The following is a 25168-nucleotide window of genomic DNA, read 5'->3' on the forward strand; positions in this document are numbered from 1 at the left end:
TACCATGTCTGACCTTGCTTCTGCTTTTTCCTGCCTCTGTGGTTTTCCCTTTTTTTTTTTTTTTAATTTGTTTGTTTTTTCTTTTCAGAACCACTGATTCTCAACTCAATGCCTGGGAAACTTTTATTAATGTTCAAGTTATCAACTTGGACGCCACTTCTCTGGTAGCTTCCCCTGACTCTCAATGCTAATAGGAGCCCTGCTTTGCAATGCTATACCACTCAGTAGGTCCCCTAGCAGAGCACTTATCACACTGCACTTACTATCCAGTTTTCCTACAATCCCCACAAAATCCGTTCTGTAAAGGCAATGCTACAGTCCAAGTGCCTACCAAGCACACTACCTGGCACATATAGGTGCTTAATAAATATTCCTTGAATGTTTTATTGAGTAATATAGCATTTTCAAATTGGGAAAAGCTAAAGAAAATTATCGAGTATTAGCAAGATTTAAGTTGTGGCACTTTCACTCGCTACTGGTAGAAGCATAAACAGTTATAATGTTTTCTGAAGATGTAGTAGATGGAGTTCTCCAGAGCAACTGAACCAATCGCATATGTAGAGAGAAATAATTTACCAAAAAGAACTGGCACACATGATTACGTCCAAGATCTGCAGCTGGCCAGCTGGAGACCAGGGCAGCTGATGGGATAAGTTCTACTCTGAGTCTGAGTCTAACTCCTAAAGCAGGAGAAGATCAATGTCCTTCCTCAAAGACAAGCAGGGAAAAATAATTCTTTCTTGCTCAGCCTTTGATACTATTAAGGGCTTCAGAAAATTGCATGAGGCCCAGCCACGTTGGAGAGGGCAATCTGATTGACTCCAACCTGTGATTCTAATGTTAATCTCATCCAGAAACTCCCTCACAGACACATCCAGAAATAATGTGTAACCAAATATCCGGGCACCCTGTGGCCCAGTCAAGTTGACATATAAAATCAACCATTGCAGAAGGTAATTTGCCAACATTTAATAGAACTCATAAAAATGCTTAACTTTTTTGACCTGGCAGTTCAGTCTTGAACAATGTTTTCTAAGAAAATTATCAGAAAAATGTCTCTGAATACCTGTTAATGGCATCTCTTTGTTCATTGGTTGTAAGATAAAAGAACCTAAAGAGTGATTGAATAAATTATAAATTACAATAAAATATAATTCAAAACTTAATGATGATATATAATATAGACTTGCAATTATTGATATAAAAACATATTCACAATATGTTAAATTTAAAAGTCTATCAATAAAGACAATTGTAATATGATCTAATTTTAATTTTAAATATACAATATATACAATACAAAATATACAATAAAACTTCCAGAAACATACACTTAAAATGTAGTGTGTCTTCTTTGGGTCTGAAATTATGCATGAGTTTTTTTAATTTTTCTTTTCATTTTATGATCCTGACATTTCCTAGTTTTAATTTCAATTTAATTAATTCAATTAATCATGTAATTTCAAACAACCAAAAAACTACCCATGTGCTTTGAAAGCTTGACTTAGATAGGCTACATCTCAAAAGTCTGTTCCACTCAGGATTAAAATTAAAGCAATTAGCTTAGTTAGATCCTTTTCCCTTAAGCGTTTCATTTGCTGTCTACTAAAAATACCGAGCTCTGATTGCTTTGCTCACCAGCCTAAACTATTCCTCCTGATAGAGCCTCAGCAGGACAAGAGACAAGATGATGTTTAGGTAGAGGATTGAAAGTGATCTGAAAAACTGACAGGTGTGGTGTGGTATATCCATACAATGAAATATTCAGCCTCAAAAAGGAGAAAATTTTTGACCCATGCTACAACATGGAGGACATTAAGCTGAGTGAAACAACCCAGACTCATGAAGACAGACGCTGTATTATTTCAGGAACATGAAGTTCCTAGAGTAGTTAAATTCTTAGAGAAAGTAGAATGGTGGTCAGCAGGGGCTGGCGGGGAGTGGGGAATGGGGAGTTACTTAATGAGTGCAGGGTTTCAGTTTTGCAAAATAAAAAGAGTTCTGGAGATCTGTCACACAACAATGTGAATGCACTTAGTGTTACTGAACTGTACGCTGAAAAAAGATTGAAATGGTAAATTTTATGTTATGTATATTTTACTGTAACTTAAACAACGAAGCTGACATATCTGACTGGGGGAAAGATCAGAGTCACACAGACTTGACTTGTTGAAGGATTTAGAACTGATGAGGGCTGACACAGTGGCTCAGTCTTCCTGCCAAATCCAGGGCTCCTCCCCTTCATCCTGCCACCTTTCAGAAGCTGAGCTCTATGCACATCAGAGCAATTAAGACAGATACTTCTATATTCTCAATCTATCACCCCTGGAATGAAAGCAATAATAGTAGCTAACACATACAGGGTGCTGACTATTTGCCAGGTAGTATTCAGAAAACACTTTACATGCATTGACCAGATAATTCTCACAACTCCGTGAGGGAAGAATTATTATGAAATCTCATTTTACAGATGAGGAGCCTGTGTCTCAGAGAGGTTAAGTAATTTTCCCAAGGGCACGCAGCCTGCAGTGGGATAGCTACAATGCAAACCCACGCATTATAGCCCTAGAATCCATGTATATAACTGTTGTAACCACGATTCTTATACTTTAAGGAATCACCTGAAAGATTTCTCAAAGCTGTTTCCTGGACTCCATCCCAACAGAGTAGTTGGTGTTAGGGCCCGTGAATGTGCCTCTTTGACAAGCTCACCGGTGCTGCCAGTGCTGCTCGGCTGAGAGCTGCATGCTGAGTGGAACAAGGATTGCAGCACACTGTAAGTGTTGCAATAAAGCACCCCAGTTATGTTCTGGAATTAAATCTAGTAAATAATCAATAATGGATGAGTTACCCGTGGATCAAATTAATTTACCCCAAATGACTTGCTATTGATATGCTCGTATTTGGTAGCAATGTGAGTTGATAATCCAATTTAAAAGCTGTTACTTATTCAACTCTATTGCAGCAAGTATGAGGCAATGTGTTCTCATGACAAGACTGCTGGGAATCTAGAGAAATGCAAAACCAAGGAATATCATTTAGTGTAAAACCACCATAACAGCACAACACGGTCTTTTAATCACTACAGCATCATTTTCAGATGTTACAGAAGTTACAGTATGACTATAGCATTCCACAAAATCCTCACACTCCCCTTGCTCTCAGTCTATACTCTGCCTTTCCAGAAGAGGTTGCCTTGGATACAAGTATTGTCATGCCTGTAAATTTTATCCCCTGTGGCAAGTTAGCAAATTGGCATCCAGGTTTAATAAATCTGTCTGTTATTAATGAATAAATCTAGTCTTTCTAGGAAGACTCATACCCACAATGCTTGATAACCTCTGAGAAAATGGGTAAAACCAGTTGGTGGACTCTCAAAGTGGACAATTGCACCCTACACCCGTGTGACCCAGGGGAGCACAGGGACCCCATGAACTACTCCCCCATGGGAATGAGTAGTATCCCTCTCTCTTGGGACTCTGGGACTGCAGTTAGTGAGGTTGGGTTCTGAAAAGATGCTTTCACATCCCCAATTATGACTACCACTCTAGACTTAGACCAGCTGCCCTAGGGAGAAGAATGACAGCCCCACATTTAATAATAGATCTCAGGTTTCACCTTTCTCACTAGGAACAATCCGCTCAGTTTAGAAGCTCTGGAGCTGTTTTCCCACACCCCAAGGTCTTCTATCGGTTTGAGAGCCCCTGGAGATGGCCCACGCTGGTGGCAACGAGGCATAGAGAGTCACACGAGATCACTTAGCTCCCCAGTCAGGTCTACTGCAGTATGAGAAACAGGGGAGGGAAATGTTAGCTATTTAAAGATACTAGAAAGAAAAACACATGGCGTGAACATTTTTATTAGGCCATAAGGGGTCAGGCCTAATAGAAGATTATCACTTTATTACTGGATTCCATTTTATATTACCCTGCCTGAACAAGACTCTCACGATAGCACCAACAGATTTGGCTTTAATGACTTCTCCCTCATAATTTCTAATCACCTACACTTAAGGACCATTCCCCACCACAGGAAAGTGATGGTGGGGAAATACTTCACTGCAGTGAAGACCCTTAAACTCCCAAGATTCAGACTCACCTCCCTGAGCCCCGAGCTCACCAGTGAGTCCCTCAAGACTGGGTAATGAATAACGCCAAGCATTCATCTATGAAGGAGTTCCTAAATAGGATGAAGTAGTTAAAAATACTTTTTAAGAATAATTAAAAGGCATTATGGAAAATCCTGAAATATTTCTAAACAGATAAAAAATAGGGTCAAATATGAACTCATTCTTCCTTATATAGAACATGTCCTACTAGTCACTAAGGTGCCCAGGTTTCTTAATTGGTTTGTTCTTTGAGCTAATACCTAAAAGATGACTAACATGGGAAATGAAACCCAATGGCCACAACGTCCTTAAAACCCATGCATCCAAACATCCTGTGCCTCTGGGTAGTCTATGGCAGGCTGAATGACAGTCCCCCATGGATATCCCTGTCTTAATCCCTAGGACCTGTGACTATGTCACCATACATGGCAAAAGGGACTTTGCAGATATGATTAAGGCTACATATCTTCAGACGGGAAAAAAATGACCCTTGATTATCTGAGTGGATCCAGTCTAATTGCATGAGTTCTTAAAATAGGAAGGGGAATCAAGGGAAGTGTATCACAGAGATAGCAGCATGAGGACTCAGTGCGAATGGCTGGTTCTGTGATGTAGGAACCACATGCAAGGATCTGAGAAAAGTTATAGGAGCTCAGGGCAGCCTTCACTTGACAGCCAGCAAGCAAATTGGGACCTCAGTCCTACACCCGTAGGAACTAAATTTTGCCAACACCTGAATGAACAAGGTGATCTTTTTCTCCTAGAATCTCAAGAAAGGAACACAGCACTGCCAACATCTTCATTTCAGGTTAGGGAAATCTGTACTGGATTTAAAGAATTAGAAAATAATAATTTTTTGTTGTTTTAACCTACCACATTTTTGGTCATTTGTTATGGCAGCAACATAAAACTAATGCACAGTTTTCATCCAAGTTATACTTCTAATTAAAACCTTACCACTTTAACAAATCCTGTTCTTTCTAGCCACAGCCTCTTAGCGTGAACTCCAGTTTCTTTTTGTAAAGTAATCCTCTATAACTTTTTATACTAAACTTTCTATATTAAAAGCATAAGTAGATTTCCTTGCTGTATTTCAGCCCAAATTAGCTGGGCTTGACTAATCACAGCAGGGTCATTTAGGAGTGACATAATCCTAAACACAATCCTGAAGGTGAATGCATGCTCTCTTTTCTGACATTAAAGGTGGTTTCAATCACGTCTGGCACCGACTGAAAAAATGTATTCTGGAATGCCTCAGGATGAAGGAAAGAAAAACATAGATACTGATCTTCCAACATCGCAATCTGGTTCTAATATCAGTTGTCTACAGGAAGAATTCACCATTAGAAAATGATTTCCTCAAGTCTATTTTTAAGATCCCTTTAATGTAGCCATCTGCTAAATTATCTTGATACAAATGAGGAGAATTTCAGTGAACATCTGAATTTCCTTGTTTATAAAACGAAAACTAGATCACATTCCTTATCTAGCCTGGTGATAAGAACTAATTTGATGTATACATATATCAGTGTGTGTACGTAAATCATATACACAGATTTATACTACATATACACACATGTGCACCAATCAGGATAAGCTAGTTTATGCTGCATCATTATCTCTGCCTCAAACAAACCACCCAAACTTAGTGCCTGAAACAGCTCAGGTTTACTCCCTCCCAGTTCTGTGAATCAGCTGTTTGGAGTGGATTTGGCTAGAGGTTCTTCTGTTGGTTTCACCAGGGGTCACTCATGTAGCCACACCATGGGGTAGCATGGTCCAAGACAGATCCATTCACATGCCTGCTTGTGGGTGCTGGCAGTCAGCAGAAGTTGTGAAGCCTCAGAAGGCTTTTACTCAGAACAGCCTCCATGCCATTTCTCAGTCCCCTTTGATGTAAGCAAGTCACAAATCCAGCCTAATTCCAAACGAGCAGAGAAAGAAAATCTACTCCTTGATGAGAAGAGCAATAAGTCACATTGCAAAAAGGCACACACGGTGGTGGGAAGAATCTGTTGCTATTTCAATAATCCATCATTACCCCCAAATATCAAAGATTTATTTTTATTCCCACTGCATGGCCATCGTGGTTCACTGGGGGCTCTGCTGCCCATTACTGCTCATTCCAAAATGCAAAGTGATGGATGATTCTGCCACGCAGAGCATGCTGTGCTGGTTATCAGAACCAAGGGGAAAATGTCAGAGAAGTGGCCTGCAGGAAATGAAATACTTCCATCCAGGAGTGACAGTTGTCACTCCCAGCCAACTCTAAGTAAGTCATATGGCCACATCTAACTCCAGCGGAGTTGGAGGTGATTTCTTACAGGTGCCTGAAAGAGGAGAGCTCAAGTGAGAATAAGTAGATCAAACAGGTAGCACAACATACATGCATGCTCTCACACACACCCATACGTGACATCAATCTAATAGTTTGTCACAGGCAGCTCAAACATTTGGAACTACCCAAAACTCTATCCGTGTTCTGGAAATGATAGTCTCTGACTATAACTCAGTTAAGAAAGAACAAGAAGATTGATAGTGTTTTTGTCATTTCCGTAAGAAATTTTGTTAAGAATACTCTTTCTTATTTGTTCCAGAGATAATGATGTAAATAGAATTCACTTGTCAATACCCAATTACTTTTGATCAGACATGGAGGGATTGTATCTACAAACTGAATCAAAAAATCAATTGTCATTTTGAAGTCAGTACATTATCATTTCTTTGTAATTCAAAGCTGTGGTAGTTAGGGCTGTTCTCAAATGGTCTTTTTCTCCTTCTGGTTGTACTTTCATCCACTTAAATGTGATCATGTGACTTTCTTTAGTCAATACAATTCTACGTTATATTTGCATGCTATTCTATACTATAAAGCATTATTATATATAAAAACTCATAAAGTTATCAGGATAATAATTGGAAATTAGCTTAATCTCATGCAAACTGCAAAAAAAGATGATTCTACAAACAATATATGTGCTAAAAGAAAAATGACAAGATAAATAATACTGAATCACTACAATCTCCAACTAAAATTGTCTGACTCAACTAAGGCAATAAATTTTTAAAAACTGAAATCAAAGTAGAAATATATTTTAATTGTATTATATTTCTTAATGTTTTCTTATATTTAATGTTAGAATATTTGCAAGTCTACAATGGAGGAGGAGAGATTTATAAATTCCAGCTGCCTATAATAGCTCAACTTTTTCAGAGACGTAAATTTTTTTCTTCTAAGAAGAAGTTTTTCACTTCATGTAGAAGATTATACTAATATTTACCTGAACCCAAATTAGGGAAGGTTTATGTCGTTGTTGTTCAACTTAATATGCTACCCACATTAATTAGCTATACTGACCTTGCTTTCTTATTTTCTCTTAGTATCCCACATTTATAAAGCTATGTGCTATTCTCAAAAAGTTTTAGGTAGCAGTCCTTGTAAGGAGTTGAATGTGACACTCAGAAAAATCTCTAGAACTGGTGAATGCAACTTTATTTGGATAGAGAGTTTTGCAAATGTAATTAGGTTAAAAATTTTGAGATGAGATTATCCTGGGTTACCCAGGTAAGCCCTACATCCAACAACCAGTGTCCTGATAAGAGACACAGAGAAGAGGGGAAGGCTGTGCACAGACAGAGGCAGAGACTGAAGCAATGCATCTATAAGCCAAGGAATGCCAACAATTGCCCACGGCTCCCAGAAGCTAGGCAGAGGCATGGAAAAGATTTCCCTCAGAGCCTCCAAAAGGCACCAACACTATCGACACCTTGATTTTGGACTTCTCATCTCCAGGACTGTGAGATAATACATTTCTGTTATTTTAAGTCATGGAAGTTTGTGGTGGTTTGTTGTGGCACTCCTAGGAAACTCAGCAGCCCCTATCGAACCATGCCTCCCTCATCGCCCCAGGCTGGCTTTCCCTCCACCTCTTCTATATTGGCACTCCCCAACAAGCGAGCAGGGCCATCATCTCTGAATTAACACTATCTAGAATTCATTTCACCGTCTAGCCTCCTTTGAGTTCTGCAGAAAAGCAGAGGTTGTTATATCAAATACATCAGATGTCAATTGCAAATGTAAATTTTTAATCGTGCTTTCCTTTAGGTGCTGTGATGCATTTGATGCAGAAACAGTTGAGCTCTACTCTAAATGCAGAGTACAAGGGACAGGGGAGAAAGAAAAATGAGCCATGCACAGTCCCTCCCCTTCCAGGCAGCTATATGAACATATAAGCTATAAACCACGGTATATATTCTATAACGATTTCCATTTTCTTCGCTCCTGTTCTGTTTTCCAGGACTGAAAGTTGCCTCTAGAAGATGCCACAGTCTGCTGTCAGTTATTTTCTTCCACCCATTAAAATGCAAATTGGTATTTCTATGTAACATGTGACAGGTTTGGATAAACCGTGGGATTCTCTCCTCTCAATTCTTTACTGATTGAATTTTAATCTGGATTGCCTATCAAAACTCAGCCTATTCCTTGAAGTTCAGATAAAGTGCCACATCCACAATTAAAGGTCTCACTGTTACCCCCTTACAATGCACTTTTTATACCTGAGAAACGTGATTACATTTATTTAACTTACTATGTTTCGGGCACCATGATTTCATTTAATCTTCAGGGAACACACCTACCATTAGATACTCTTTACAAATGAGGAAACAAACTTGGCAGTGTTCAGGAACTTGTCTAAAGTAATTGTATTAGTGAGCTAGAGATGCATAACAAAGTCCCATAAACTCAACAGCTGAAAACACCAATTTATTTTCTCATAGTTCTGCCAGTCAGGAGTCCAACACAGAACAGATGGATTCTCTTCTCAGCCTCTTACAAGGTGTCAGCTGGGCCACATTCTTTTCCGGAAGATCCACTTCCAGGCTCCTCCTTGTTGTTGGCAGAACTCAACAGTGGTAGAACTGAGGTCCCATTCTCTGACACGTGACCTCCATCTGTGAGCAAGCCATGACATATCAAGCCCTGCTCACGCCTTGGTTCTCTCTGGCTTCCTCTCTCTGCTTTTAAGGGCTCCTGCTCCTGCGATAACATCGAGGCCATCTGAACAATCCAGGAGAATCTCCTCATCTCCAAATCAACTGATTAGTAGCCCTAATTACATCTACAAAGTCTCTTTTCCATGTACAGTAACATTTCCCTGGGTGTGGCATCCTATCATCTCAGTTCCCAGTGATTGGGGTGTGGAATGTTCTTGGGCCACGATTCTGCTTACCATAGTCACTCACAATCAGTAAGGGACAGACCAGGGATTTAACCCCAAATTTGTTTTAGTCTTTGTACCATGTCCTGCTTCCTCTCTAGGACACACCTTAAACTAAAGCTGCAGATGTTGGAGAGAAGAGAGAGTGTGATGTCAAAGACCACAGCCTCTGGGCAGCCCTGCCTGAAGGCAAATCCTCAGCCCTCTCATCAGTAGAATGAGTATAAAATAACGTCTGCCTCTAGGGTTGTTATGAGAATTCGGCGTCTTAATACTTGAAAAGGGCTTGTTTATTACATTGTCTGGCATATAGTTAGCATTGTAGAAGAGATGTTAAATAAATAAAAGTAAATGAACATAAGGCAGGAGAGTAAAAGAACAGCAGTGTAGAAGGCATTTTGCCCATTTTATTATACCATGATAATTCACAACGTTTTAAAAGGTGAAATATTTGTAATTGTAACATTACCCTACTTTTGAGCTAATAGTTTAAGATGTAGCCTTGCTAGGTTTCAACCTATTTTTGTACAAGGAGTATGACTTATATGCATTAGATACTTACTAATCAATCAGGGAGTTGAACTGGATTCAGGAAAGTTATATAACAAGAACTTCATGATTCTTTTTTTTTAATATTGCCTATTTCCAGGCAGATTATTAGTGGAAAAATAATTATAAGGAGAGATTTTTAAAAATATGTTTAAAAGCTTTTGTTTTTAAAATGAATTTGGAGAGAGTTCTATTTATTGAAGCAGATGCTCTGACTGGAAGCAAAATCAAAATCTAATTAAGAAAGAGTTACAACAATCTCCATGACTGAGAGACCCTTGATGGGCCTAGGGCACTAGAGCTGACATAACAATAGATGCTGGGTCTGATGTGTGATAGGGAGGGCTCTATGAATCTCACATCTGCCCCTAAGATGCCACATCCCCTGGCCAATCACAGCTATGCTCTTAATGTCTACAAAATATCTTCATTGATGTTCATTATATCTGGGAGGAACAAGGGGCTTCATCAATGAAAGAACATCCAGGAATTTATCAGATGGTTGAGAGGAATGAAAGCCTGATTTCTTCCTTGATGATGATACTTACAGAAAACAGATTCAAATTTGCTAGTAAAATCATAGCAGTGAGTAAGAGTAGGAAAAAAATAGGTTGTGCATCTTCCTACTACTGGGTGGGGTGGGGGCAAAGGAAACAAAAACTAGATCTGCAGATAATAGGGAAATGAAAGAAAAGAAAGAAGAAAACAGAAAGCAAGAAACAAGAAGGCAAAACTAACAGGTAACATCAGTTACAACAACAAATGTGAGCTGAATTCAATTACAAAACAAAAGATTCACAGCATCGTAAAGGAAATTCTATTATATACTATCCCAAGTGTATCCCACCTAAAATAAAATGATATGTGGTTTAAAAATAAAGTGATGGGTAAAATATATTAGGTACACGAAATCAAACACAGAAAAGTAGAGATAGCGATATTAACTAAAAAATCAAGCTCAAGGCAAATTTTTTTTTTAAAAAAGATAAAAAAGGTCCTTATATGAGTATAACAGGCATGTTCCAAAATAAAACTACATGAGACATGAAATATTTTTTATTGACTTCTTGAGTCCGTTTTTTTCTACAAATTTTAATACATGCATACCATGTGCCTGGCATTCTGTTGAAAACTAGAAACACATTTAAACTAGACATAATTACAGTCAGGACTTTAAAAGTTTAGACTTCAACACTCCCACTTCTGCCTCAACTTGCAGCTTCCTGTTGTCCAGGAAAACACCCTGATGGCAGGGTGGGCAACTCTACCTACCCCCACCTCTCGTAGCCAGGAAAGCTTTACCTGTTAGAGCTTCCAGCCTAGAGGCTCTACCTCTGCCTGAATTTGCCAAAGGGTACAGCCTCCTGTTGCCCTGGAAATACCTGGATTGCAGGACGGGCAACTCTATCCACCCTACTTCTTGTAGCCAGATGGGCCACACCTGCTAGAGCTTCCTGCCCAGTGGCCTCATTTTTGTCTGAATTCTGCAGGCAGGCATAACCGTATGTTCCCCTTGTCCCCACTTGGACAGTAGATTTGGGTTGACCTGGAAAGGACATAGCCTGTCTGCCAGCTTTGGCCCCTGCCCGAGGGAGACACATGGAGCAGAACACCCAACAAAAGAAATGTGGGCATGAAGATAGTAATCAAAGAGGGCTCCTCCAAGACCCAGGAGTGAACTAAAATTGAAGCCAGTCAACTGAACCCACTTTATATCACAAAGAAACCCCCAAGAGCATCAAAGAAAATAAAAACAAAGAAACTCACCCAAAGGATAACAAATTCAAATACTGAAGGAACATCAGCCCACACAGATGAGAAAGAACCAATGCAAGAATTATGGCAGCTCAAAAAGTCAGAGTGTTTTCTTACTTCCAAACAACCGCACTAGTTCCCCAGCAATGGTCCTTAACCAGGCTGAAATGTCAGAAATAGAATTTAGAATATGGATAAGAACAAAGATCACTGACATCCCGGAGAAAGTTAAAACCCAATGCAAGGAATCTAAGGAATGCAGTAACATGATGCAGGAGATAAAAAACAAAATGGCCATATTAAGAAAGAACCAAACTGATCTGATAGAGTTGAAAAAATCACTTCAAGAATTTCGTAATATAACACAAATATCAACAGCAGAATCTGCCAAGCTGAGGAAAGAATCTCAGAGCTCCAAGAGCAGTTGTCTGAAATAACTCAGATAAAAATAAATAAAACAATAAGAAAGAATGACAAAAACTTTGAGAAATATGGGACTATGTAGAGACCAAACCTAATTCTCACTGGCATCCCTGAAAGAAAGGGAGAGAAAGCAAGAAATTAGAAAACATGTTTGAAAATATCCTTAATTAAAATTTTCCCAACCTTCTAGAAAAGCCAATATTCAATCAAGAAAATGCAGAGAACCCCTGCAAGATACCTTACAAGATGGCAATTCCCAGGACACTAATCATCAGATCCTCCAAGATCACAATGAAAGAAAAAAATGTTAAAGACAGCCAGAGAGAAGGGGCAGGTCACCTACAAAGGGAACTCCATCAGGCTCACAGCAGACCTTTCAGCAGAAGCCTTACGAGCCAGAAGAGATTAGGGGCCTACATTCAGCATTCTTAAAGGAGAATAATTTCAACCAAGAATTTTATATCTGGCCAAATTAAGATTCATAAGAAAAGGAGAAATAAGATCCTTTTCAGATATGGAAATGTTATGGGAATTTGTTACCACTAGACCTGCCTTACCAGAGGTCCTTAAGCAAGTGCTAAATATGGAAAGCAAAGACCATTACTAGCTAGCACAAAAGCACACTTAAGTACATAGACCATCAGCACTATAAAAAAAACCACACAATCAAGTCTGCATAATAACCAGCTAACAACATGATGACAGGATCAAACTTGCACATATCAATATTAACCTTGAATTTAAATGGGCTAAACACCTCAATTAAAAGGCAGAGTGACAAGTTGTATAAAGAAGCAAGACCCAACTATATGCTGTCTATAAGAGACCTGTCTAACATATAATGACACTCATAGGCTCAAAATAAAGGGATAGAGAAACACTGGCAAAGCAAATGGAAAACAGAGAAAAAGCAGGAGTTGCTATTCTAATTTCAGACAAAGCAGAGTTTAAATCAGCAATAATCAAAAAAGACAAAGAGGGGAATGACAGAATGGTAAAGGGTTCAATCCAAAAGAAGACCTAACTATCCTATAAATGTGCAGCCAACACAGGAGCACCCAGATTCATTAACGAAGTTCTTAGACACCAACAAAGAGACTTTGATAACCATACGATAATAGTGGGAAAATTCAACATGCCACTGACAGTATTAGACAGATCATCAAGGCAGAAAACTAACAAACGTTTTCAGGACTTGATCTCAACATTTGACCAAATGGACCTAAGAAACATCTACAGAACTCTGTACCCCAAAACAACAGATTATATAGTCTTCTCATCTGCACATTGCACATACCTCTAAAATCAACCACACAATGGCCATAAACTGTCCTCAGCAAATTTTAAACAACCAAAATTATACCAAACACACTCTCAGACCACAGCACAATAAAAATAGAAATCAATACTAAGAAAATCACTGAAACCCATACAATTACATGGAAATTAAACAACCTGCTTCTGAATGACTTTTGGGTGAACAATGAAATTAAAGTAGAAATCAAGAAATTATTTGAAACTAATGAAAACAAAGATACAGCACACTAGAATCTCTGGGACACAGCTAAAACAGTGTTAAGAGGGAAGTTTATAGCTGCAAAGGCCCACATCAAAAAGTTAGAAAGATCTCAGATTAACAACTAACATCATAGCTAGAGGGACCAGAGAAACAAGACTGAACCACCCCCAAACCTGGTTTTGAAATAACCAAAAGCAAAACTGAACTGAAGGAAATTGAGACACAAAAAAACATATAAAAGATCAAAGAATCTACAAATTGATTTTTTCAAAGAATAAGTAAGATTGTTAGACCACTAGCTAGAATAATTTTAAAAGAGAGAAGATAAAAATAAACACAATGAGAAATAAAAAGGGGCTATTACTACCAACCCCACAGAAATACAAAAAAACCCTCAGAGACTACTATGAACACCTCTATGCACACAAATCAGAAAAACTAGAGGAAATGGATAAACTCCTGCAAACATATAACCTCCCAAAATTGAACCAGGAAGAAATTAAATCCCTGAACAGATCAATAATGAGTTGTATTAAATCAAGTTTAGCCTAAAGATGCCTCCTTACATTTTTTAAGTTTGGCCTAAAGGGTTCTCTGTTCATAGTGAATATAACCTAAATGGAGGTGTAAACAGACTGTAATTTACTCTTGTGCCAATCACTGAGTTTTGACCAATCAAAGAGGGCAAATGTTGAAACTGTATTTAAATAAGACAAATGCTGAGCTGTTTCTGTATCTTACTACTGTTTTCTGTATATCATTTTCCTTGTTCTGTCTATAAATCTTCTTCCACCATGTGGCTGCACTGGCATCTCTCTGAGCCTACTCTGGCTCAGGAGGCTGCCCACTTCATGAATCATTCTTTGCTTAAATAAACTCTGTTAAATTTAATTTGGCTAAGGTTTCTTTTTTAACAGTTCCAAAACTGAAGCAGTAATAAAAAGCCTGCCAACCAGAAAAAGCTTAGAACCAGATGGATTCACAGCCAAATTCTACCAGATGTATAAAGAAGAGCTGGTACCATTCCTACTGAAACTATTCCAAAAAATTAAGAAGGAAGGACTCCTCCCTAACTCATTGTATGAAGGCAGCATCATCCTGATACCAAAACCTGGCAAAGATACAACAAAAAAAGAAAACTTTAGGTCAATAGCTTTGATAAACATAGGTGCAAAACTCCTCAACAAAATACTAGAAAACCAAATCCAGCAGCACATCAAAAAGCTAATCCACCATGATCAAGTAGACTTTATTCCTGGGATGCAAGGTTGATTCAACTTATGTAAATCAATAAATGTGATTCACCACATAAACAGAACTACAAACAAAAAGCACATGATTATCTCAATAGATGTAGAAAAGGCTTTTGATAAAATTCAGCATCACTTCATGTTAAAATCTCTCAACAAAGTAGGCATTGAAGGAACATATTTCAAAATAATAAGAGCCATTTATGACAAACCCACAGCCAACATTGTACTGAATGGGCAAAAGCTGGGAGCATTCCCTTTGAAAACCAGAACAAGACAAGGATTTCAACTCTCACCACTCCTATTCAACACAGTACTGAAAATTCTAGCCAGAAAAATCAGGCAAGAGAAATAAAGAAAAGCCATCCAAATAGGAAGAGAGGAAGTCAAACTATCTCTGTTGACAGACAATATGATTTACACCTAGAAAATCCCATAGTCCCTGACCGAAGCTTCTAGATATGATAAACAACTTCAGCAAAGTTTCAGGATACAAAATCAATGTAAAAAATCAGCAGCATTTCCATACATCAACAATGTCCAAGCTGAGAGCCAAATCAAGAATGTAATCCCATTCATGATAGCCACAAAAAGAATAAAATACCTAAGAATATAGCTAACCAGGTATATGAAAGATCTCTACAATGAGAATTACAAAACACTGCTTAAAGAACTCAGAGATGAAACAAACAAATGGAAAAATATCCCATGTTCATGGACAGGAACTATCAATATCACTAAAATGGCCATATTGCCCGAAGCAATTTACAGATTCAATGCTATTCCTATCAAACTACCAACATCATTCTTCACAAAACTAGAAAAAAATAATTTTAAAATTCATATGGAACCAAAAAAGAGCTCCAATAGCCAAGGCAATCCTAAGCAAAAATAATAATAATAAAGCTGGAGGCATCCCATTACCCAACTTCAAACTATACTAAAACACAACGGTAAACAAACCAGCATGGTACCAGTACAAAAACAGGCACATAGATCAATGGGACAGAGCCCAGAAATAATACCTCACACCTACCACCAAGTGATCTTTGATGAAGTCAACAAAAACAAGCAATAGGGGAAGGACTCCCTATTCAATAAATGATGGCGGGATAACTGATTAGCCATATGTAGAAGATTGATGCCGGACCCCTTCCTTACATCATATACAAAATTTAACTGATGATAAATCCAAGAGTTAAATATAAACCTAAGACTGTAAAAACCCTTGAAGATAACCTAGGACATGCCATTCTGAACATAGGCCCTGACAAAGGTTTCATGATGAAGATGCCAAAAACAATTGCAACAAAAACAAGAATTGACAAATGGGATCTAATTAAGAGCTTCTGCATACAAAACACACGATCAACAGAGTAAAAGACAACCTACAGAACAGGAGAAAATATTTGCAACCTATGCATCTGACAAAGTTCTAATGTCCAGAATCTATACGGAACTCAAACAAATTTACAACCAAAAAACAAACGACCCCATCAAAAAGTGGGCAAGGACATAAACAGACATTTTCAAGAGAAGACATACACACAATCAACAATCATCTGAAAAAATGCTCAATATCACTAATAATTAGACAAATGCAAATCAATACCACAATGAGATACTGTCTCACACCAGTAAAAATGGCTACTAATAAAAAAGTAAAAAATAACAGATGCTGCCAATGTTGCAGAGAAAAGGGAATGTTTATATACTGCTGGTTGAAATGCAAATTAGTTCAGTCATTGTGAAAAGCAGTGTGGTGATTTTTCAAAGAACTTATAACAGAAGTATCATTTGACCTGGCAATCCCATTATTGGGTATATACCCAAAGGAACAGAAATCATTCTCCCGTAAAGACACATGCACATGTAAATTCATTGCAGCACTAGTCACAATAGCAAAGACATGGAATCAACCCAAATGCCCACCAATGGCAGACTGGATAAAGAAAAGGTAGTACATATACACCGTGGAATACTACATAGCATATTAAGAATAAGATCATGTCCTTTGCAGCAACATGGAGGAAGCTAGAGGCATTACCCTAAGCAAACTAATGCAGGAAAAGAAAACCACATATTGCATGTTCTCATTTATAAGTGGGAGCTAAACATTCATTACACATGAACACAAAGAAGGGAACAATAGACACTGTGGCCTACTTAAGGGTGGATGGTGGGAGGAGGGAGAGGATCAAAAAACTACCTAGTGGGTACTACTATTCTTATTACCTGGGTGATGAAATAATCTGTACACCAAGCCCATGTGACATGCAATTTACCTATATAACAAACTGCACATTTACCCCTGAAGCTAAAATAAAAGCTAATAAATAAATAAAATGTTTAGGCTTAAGGGTACATTAATATGATCATAATTTAAATATATGTGCAGAAGAAAGCCAGTGGAAGGAGATACAACAAAGCCTGTGTAGGCATTATGGTTTCTTTTTCTTATTTATGCTTTTACTTATTTTATAATTTTCTACACTAATAAATGTTATAAAATCATCACATATTTGTATCTAAGTGGCTTCTTTAAACCCTACTCACTATTTTTTATTTATAAATACTGAAATTCAAACAAAGTATAAAAATCAAAATAAGTATTTTAATATATTTTTAAAATTATATATTTTATTTTATTTCTTAGCCAATAAGAGAAGCTGAAAAAAAAACAGAATTTATCCAGAAAAAGGGGAATGAAAAAGTTTAGCGTTACCAGAGGTTTGCTTTTCCAGTTCAGATCCCTCTCTTGGGGATCAGCAATGAAGGCAATAGGGCAAGGAATTTCACCTGTGCACAAAGGAAATTCTTCTTGCTGTCCCTTGTGGCACTTCTCCATACCCTGTCTAATGGAATGGCTCTGAAACAACTGAGGCTGCTCCCCAGGCCCAGCAAAGCTCATCCCCTAAATGAGAGCAGGAAGAAATAGCTGCAGCCCAATCCCTGCACCCACCCATTGGCTCCCACCCAATGCTCCAGCCTCTGCCTAAGCCAGGAGATGCTGGAGGCTCTGCTGAAATTTTTTCATGCACTTCTGAGAAGAGGTGATCCTTCACAAATCATGACATCAGCAATATGGTCCTCTCAAAGTGTCTGGCATTTGGATGCCTATCTTCTCTAGTTTCCAATGCTGATACAGAGATTGAACATAGACATATATGTAACAAAACTATGGAATAGACCCAATAACTGTATTTTATATGCCAGCTATGTCAGGACCTACTGGAGAGTCAGGTCCTATGTTCACTTGCCATTTAGTCTTCAATAAAGCAGTATATGATGATAGTATATTATGAAATATTTCAAATACTTAAAAAGATATGCAGGATATTATGATAAACAATAGTATATCAACCACACGGCTTAAGAAACAAATAAGTACATCCCACATGGTCCTACACACCATATAATCCAAATACAATTAATCTTCCCCTGGTATAATGTTTATATAAAAATTATATATGGTTAGAACCTGGGGCCAGATGGTATAGGCTTAAATGTAATCTCTACCACACAATTAAGTAATCTTAAATAAGTTACCTTACCTTTCCATGCTTCTGTTCATCATCCATATTATGAACTGATAATAGTGTATACCTCACAAAGATGTATGAATATTATGTGGGTTTAATATATGTAATTGTATTTAATTACATATACATGCATTCAGTTACATATATTAACTAGAATTCTACAGTCCTGAAGATCATTTCTTAATTATACTACTTTCTTAATTAGACTACTATCTTCCTAACTTCTATTCCATTTTTCACATAACCCAGAAATTCACTATTTAAAAATTAAATTATGGGAACAAGGGAAGAACATCTCTCTCCTCACTTCTATTCAAGATCATACTGGGAGTTCTAGCTGGTGCAATAACACAAGAAAAGAAAATTAAGGGTATATGGGCTGGAAAAGGAAAAATAAAACTGTCTTTGTAGCTGACATTCTTGTGTATCTAAAAAATTTTAAAGAATCAGCAATTAAAAAATCATAATGCTAATAAGTCATTATAGCAAGATTGAGGATACAAGGTTAATTTACAAAAATTTATATACATATGAACAATTGAAATTTGATATTAAAAATAAAAGCCCACTTATAATAACACCCCAAAATGAAATCATATATATATATCTAATATATATATGTAATTTATGTACAGAAAACTCTGATGAAATAAATCAAAGAAGATCAAAATAAGTGGAGAGATAGTCTATGTTCACAGATTGGAAGAATCAATGTTAATATGCTAATATATTCCAACTTGATCCATAGAGTCATCCTAACCCCAATCAAAATCCCAGCAGGCTATTTTGTAGATATCAACAAACTTATTCTACAATATATATGTATAGAAACACAATTCATTCTTGTATGTTTATTAGTACCCTGCAACTTTACTGAATCCATTAATTATTTTTTTCTTTTCTTTTTTTTTTTTTTTTGAGATGGAGTCTTGCTTTGTTGCCAGACTGGAGTGCAGTGGCGTAATCTTGGCTCACTGCAACCTCCACCTCCTGGGTTCAAGTGATTCTCCTGCCTCAGCCTCCTGAGTAGCTGGGACCACAGGTGTGCACCACCACACCCAGCTAATTTTTGTATTTTTAGCAGAGATGAGGTTTCACCATGTTGGCCAGGATGGTCTCAATCTCTTGACCTCGTGATCCACCCACCTAGATCTCCCAAAGTGCTGGGATTACAGGCATGAGCCACCATGCCCTGCCCCATTTATTATTTCTAACAGGTTTTTCTTGTGTGTGTGTGTACAGACTCTGAGATTTTCCACATATAAGATCATGCCATCTGCAAACAGAAATCATTTTACTTCTTCCTTCTAGAGGTGTATGACTTTTATTACATTTTCTTGTCTAATTGCTCTGGCTAGGAATTCCAGTGTTATGTTGAATTAAGTGGTACGAGTAGGAATCCTTGTCTTGCTTATGATCTTAGAAGAAAAGCTTCTAGTTTTTCACCATTGAATATGATATTAGCTATGGGATTTTAAATATAGCCTTTACTATGTTGAGATAAATTCCTTTTATTCCTAGCTTGTTGAGAGATTTAATTCTAAAAGGGTGTTAAAATTTTGTCAATTTTTTGCATCTATGAAGATTTTCATGTGATTTTTACTTTTTATTTTATTAATGTGCCATATCACATTAATTGATTTGCATACATTGAACCATCTTTAAATTCCAAGGATAAATCCCACTTGGTCATGAGTATAATACTTTTGATGAGCTGTTGAATTCAGTTTGCTGGTATTTTGTTGAGGAAAAGAAAACTATATATGGAAATGCCAAAGACAGAATATCCAATACAATGCTGAAGAAGAACAAAGCTGGAGAACTGACTGACTTCAAAACTTACTAAAAAACTGCAGCAATCAAGATAGAGTGGGATGAGTGAAAGAACACACACAGATGAATTGAATATAACAGAAGGCCCAGAAATAGACCTACACAAAATATTCAATTGAGTTTAACTATGGAGCAAATTTAATTCAACGAAGAAAGGATTGTCTTTTCAACAAATAGTGCTGGAAAAATTGGGTATACATACATACATACACAAAAATATAGACATAGACCTTATAACTTTTACTAAAACTCATGCAAAATAGATTATAAATCCAAATATAAAATGCAATACTACAAAACTTCTAGAAGAAAACATAGGAGAAAAATCTATGAAACCTTGGATTTGGAAATAAGATTTTAGATACAATACCAAAATGTAATCCATAAGAGAAAAATTTGATAAATTAAACTTTATTAAAATTTAAAATATTGGCTTATGAAAAAAACAGTTTTGGTGGGAGTATAAATTAGTTCAGCCATTATGGAAGACAGTGTGGCTATTCCTCAAAGACTAAAACAAGAAATACCATTCAACCCAGCAATCACATTACTGGGTTTTTATCCAAAGGAATATAAATTATTCTACCATAAAGACACATGCACATGTATGTTCAATGCAGCACTACTCATAATAGCAATCACATGGAATCAACCTAAATGCCTATCAGTGATAGACTGGATAAAGAAAATGTAGTAGATACACACAATGAAATACTATGCAGCCATAAAAAAGAATGAGATCATGTACTTTGCAGGAACATGGATGGAGCTGGAAACCATTATCGTTAGCAAACTAACTCAGGGACAGAAAACCAAATACTGCAAGTTCTCATTTGTAAGTGGGAGCTAAATGATGAGAACACATGGACACACAGACTGGAACAACACACACTAACACCTATTGGAGGGTGAAGGGTGGGAGGAGGGAGAGGATCAGGAAAAACAACTAAGGGGTACTGGCTTAATACCTGGGTGATGAAATAATCTGTACAACAAATCCCCATGACACAAGTTTACCTATGTAACAACAAACCTGTACTTGTACCCTTGAACTTAAAATAAAGTTACAAAAAAGAGAACCAAAAGACAAGACAGAATTTAAAAAAAAAAATTGCAGGCCTCATATCTTAAAAAGCATCTGTATTTCAAATGTACAAAAAACTGAACCAATACCTCACCAAAGAAGATTAGACAAACCAAAGGCAAACAAGCATGTGAAAAGATAATCAGCATCATACATGATTATGAAAATTCTAATTAAAACATTATGTTACTACTACACACCTATTAGAGTGGCAAGAATCCAAAACATTGACAACACCAAATGCTGGCAAGAATGTAAAGTGAAAGGAACTCTCATTGATAGCTAGTAGGAATAGAAAATGGTACAGTCACTTTAGAAGACAGTTCGACAGTTCCTCACAAAGCTAAATGTAGTCTCATCATATGATCCAGTAATGCTCACAGGTATTCACCCAATTGATTAGAAAACTTATGTCCATACAAAAGCACACATGTGAATGTTTCATAGCAACCTTATTCATAATCACTAAAAAATGGAAACAACTAGTTAGGCATGGTGGCTCATGCCTATAATCCCAACTAAATGGGCGGCGGGAAGATTGCTTGAGCCCAGGAGTTCAAAGCTGCAGTGCAAAATTTTTGGAATCTATCCATCTGACAAAAGTCTAATATACAGAATTTACAAGGAACTTAAACATATTTACAAAAAGACAAACAACCCCATTAAAAAAATGGGCAAAGGACATGAACAGACATTTCTCAAAAGAAGACATTAATGCAGCTAACAAACATATGAAAAAAACCTCAACATCACTGATCATTAGAGAATGCAAATCAAAACCACAGTGAGATACTATCTCATGCCAATCAGAATGGTGGTGATTAAAAAGTCAAGAAACAACAGATGCTGGTGAGTTTACAGAGAAAAGGGAATCCTTTTATACTGTTGGTGGGAATGTAAATTAGTTCAACAGTTGTAGAAGACAGTGTGGTGATTCCTCAAAGACCTAGAAGGAGAAATACCATTTGACCCAGCAATCCTATTACTGGGTATATACCCAAAGGAATATAGATCATTCTATCATAAATATACATGCATGCGTATGTTCATTGCAGCACTATTCACAGTAGCAAAGACATGGAATCAACCCAAATGCCCATCAATGACAGACTGGATAAAGAAAATGTGGTACATACACACCATGGAATATTATGCAATCATAAAAAGCAATGAGATTATGTCCTTTGCAGGGACATAGATGGACCTGGAAGCTGTTATCCTCAGCAAACTAACACAGGAACAGAAAATCAAACACCGCATGTTCTCACTTACAAACGGGAGCTGATCGATGAGAACATATGGACACATGGTGGGGAACAACACACACTGGAGCCTGTTGGGGGGTTTGGGGGAGGGAGAGGATCAGGAATAATAGCCAATGGATGCTGGGCTTAATACCAAGGTGATGGGTAGATGTGTGCAGCGAGCGAATCACCATGGCACATGTTTACCTATGTAACAAACTTGTATATCCTGCACATGTACCCTGGAATTTAAAATAAAAGTTGATGGAAAAAAATGGTGTCTTTTAATAGGTGAGTGGATAAAATAAACTGCACTGCACCCAGAAAATCAAATCTTATTCAGCAATAAAAATAAATGAACTATCAAGCCACACAAACATGGAGTGACCTTAAATGCCTATTACTAAGTGAAATGAGCCAAACTGCAAATGCTACATCGTGTATGATTCCAAGTACACGACATTCTATAAAAGACAAAAGTATAAAGATGGTAAAATTATCAGTGATTGTCAGGGGACGGGGGAAAGGAAGGATAATGGCTGAAGCACAGGGGATTTTTAGGACAGTAAAACTATTCTAAATAATACTGTGATGGCAAATACATGACATTACGCATTTCTAAAGCCCGTAGAATTTTATAGCGCAAAGAACGAACCTTAGTGAATATGAATTTAAAAGATCATTTTGAGGTTGAGGGATCCCAGGAAGAAATTTAAACCATGACCAGAGAATCTAACTGTACTATGAATGTATTAACCACATGGGTAAAAGTGAGAAGAAAAGTTTCCAACTTAAGTGACTTTGGAAATGAGTAAAGTCTATGAAACAAAAGGCAACAGGAACTGCCCATAAACACTGTACTCTAGTTGATAAAGTTATATCCCAAAAATAAGGGCTACCAATGCTGATACTACTTACATGTACACTGGAATTGAACAATTAAATGAATGTCAGATGGTGGACTCCAGGTTTCTCACTGTGGAAGTGAGAATTTACAGGCAAACAAGGAGAAGAGGCTAGAATGATATATGTGGAAAGGAATTAGAGTTAGAGACATCAGTGTGAACTCATGTTTAGCTTAATATGGAAATAAATGGTAACATACATAAATATTTATAGATACATGTATATATGAAGGTTAGCATATGTCCCTATATTCCCTTGCTGTGTCAGCTGTGCAGGTCTAATGAAACAACACCCCAGTAGCAATGAGGACATCTAGCACCCAGATCTTAGGTTCTAATATCATTCTCCAGTGGAAGAAACCAGGGCTCCCTGGAGAAATGGCTAATTCTAGTACTGGGGCAGGAAATATACATGATAAGCCTAGAGTATCTTATAGAGTCAGATAGTAAGGAAGTGCTTAAAGGAAAACCCCATATTAATGGGAGTGTGTCAAAGGCATCCAGGAGCCACTGAAAAAAGTTCCCAACGACCAAAAGTTGTTAAAGATTGTGTACACCAAAAGAGTTCTTAATGACCAATTTGAAAAACAAAATAATAAAATATTACTGGACTATAACCCAAAGCATATAATAAATATTCATGAGGCCAAAGAGGTGTAAATAAGTAATTAGTAATTACATACATTTATAAATGGGGAGAAGAGACAGTCTTACAGGTGGAAGAGTTCCTAATAATTTATGTAGACATTCTTTCCTCAAGAAGGGGGAGCATAAGTTCTACTCCCTAAAGTGTGAGTTGTGCATAGCAACTATCTTCCAAAAACTGCAGTGTGGAAAGGAAGAAAAAAAGAATAACTTTATAGAGGAGAAACCTGAAAAACACTACCTCAAACAGGTGATCAAGTTCAACATCAACAGCCACAAATCATGTTGATAATATGTGCCTTTGATAAAATGAGATTAAAAAATGGCACTTTACTTCTGTGGTCACTCTTCAAATAATCCATAGCCCTACTCTCATCATGAAAAAAATCATCAAAAAAATTCCCAATAAAGGGGTATCCTAAAAAACACCTGACCAGTATTCTCCAAAACTGCCAAGGTCATCAGAGACAAGAAAAGGATGAGAAACTGCCACAGTCAAGAGTACACTAAGGAGACATGCCAATTAAACCTAATGTGGTATCGTGGCCGGGCATGGTGGCTCACGCCTGTAATCTTAGCACTTTGGGAGGCCAAGGTGGGCGGATCACTTGAGGTCAGAAGTTCAAAACCATCCTGGCCAACATGGAAAAACCCTGTCTCTACTAAAAATAAAAAAAATAAAAAAATTAGCCAGGTATGGTGGCAGGGGCCTGTAATCCCAACTGCTCGGAGGCAGAGGCAGGAGAATCACTAGAACCCAGGAGGCGGGGGCTGCAATGAGCCGAGATCGTGCCACTGCACTCCAGCCTGGGTGACAGAGAGAGACTCCATCTCAATCAATCAATCAATATTTCAAAAATAAATAATAAAATAATAAAAATAAATCTAATGTGGTATCCTGAATGGACTCTTGGACCAGAAAAAGGACACTAGGTATAAATGAAGCAAATCTGAGTAAAGTATGCATTTCAATATAATAGTGTATTGGATTGGTTCATTAATTGTAACAAATGTACTGTATTAATGTAAGATGATAAAAATAGGGAAAAATGGGTGTGGGGCATATGGGGACCCTCTGTAGTATCGTCTAAA

General features: G+C 37.3%; 1 protein-coding gene across 2 annotated transcripts in view; it reads right to left on the reverse strand.

Moving 5' to 3' along the window:
* TAS2R1 (taste 2 receptor member 1) overlaps positions 1 to 25168 on the reverse strand; it is a 276485-nt gene that overhangs the window by 28437 nt on the left and 222880 nt on the right. Inside the window, exons 10-11 of one of the 2 annotated variants that reach the window (XR_008955561.1) lie at positions 4099 to 4179; positions 3619 to 3779 (exon numbers count right to left, since the gene is read on the reverse strand). The exons of the other annotated variant lie outside the window; for it this stretch is intronic. The gene's annotated coding sequence lies outside the window, so the exon portion shown is untranslated. The remainder of the gene's footprint in view (positions 1 to 3618; positions 3780 to 4098; positions 4180 to 25168) is intronic. 2 annotated transcript variants of the gene reach the window in all.

The sequence above is a fragment of the Pan paniscus genome, chromosome 4 (genome assembly GCF_029289425.2).
Source record: "Pan paniscus chromosome 4, NHGRI_mPanPan1-v2.0_pri, whole genome shotgun sequence".
Classification (NCBI taxonomy): Eukaryota; Metazoa; Chordata; class Mammalia; order Primates; family Hominidae; genus Pan; species Pan paniscus.